Genomic DNA, 584 nt, shown 5'->3' with positions numbered 1-584 from the left:
GAGTGTTTTGTGTCGGGCACTCGGCAAAGACTTTGCCGAGTGCCCAAAAAACACTCGGCAATCAATTATTGAAAAAAATAAAAAAAAAGTCACTGCCAGGCCACCTGCTCCGCCGCCGCCGCCGCCACCATCCTCTCCTCTTCTCTTCAGGCCCCGGATCCGGTGGAGGGGACGGGCAGGCGGCGGATCCGGGGGCCGGGGGCCGGGCGCTGGGGGGGCGGCGGGCGGCGGTGGATCCCGGGGCCGGGGGCCGGGCGCCGGGCGGGTGGCGGCGGATCCGGGGGCCGGGGGCCGGGCGCGGGCGGCGGCGGATCCTGGGGCTCCGTGCGCCGGGCGGCAAGCATTGGCGGATCCGGGAGCCGGGGGACGAGCGGGCGGCCGCGGATCCTGTCGGGCGGCGGCGGATCCGGGGAACCGGCGCCGGGCGGGCGGAGGCGGATCCGGAAATTTGAGCGGCGATCTTACCGGACCTGGGACTTCGGTTGCTCGCGTGTGAGCCCGGGGCGCCGGGCAGATTCATAGGAGCTGGGAGGCGACGGGGGCGCCGGGCTCCATGCTGAGCGCCCGGCGGCTACTGGGGGGCC

The sequence above is a fragment of the Setaria italica genome, chromosome V (assembly GCF_000263155.2).
Source record: "Setaria italica strain Yugu1 chromosome V, Setaria_italica_v2.0, whole genome shotgun sequence".
Taxonomy (NCBI): domain Eukaryota; kingdom Viridiplantae; phylum Streptophyta; class Magnoliopsida; order Poales; family Poaceae; genus Setaria; species Setaria italica.
The sequence above is the reverse complement of the archived record's forward strand: the minus strand, read 5'-3'. Positions refer to the sequence as shown.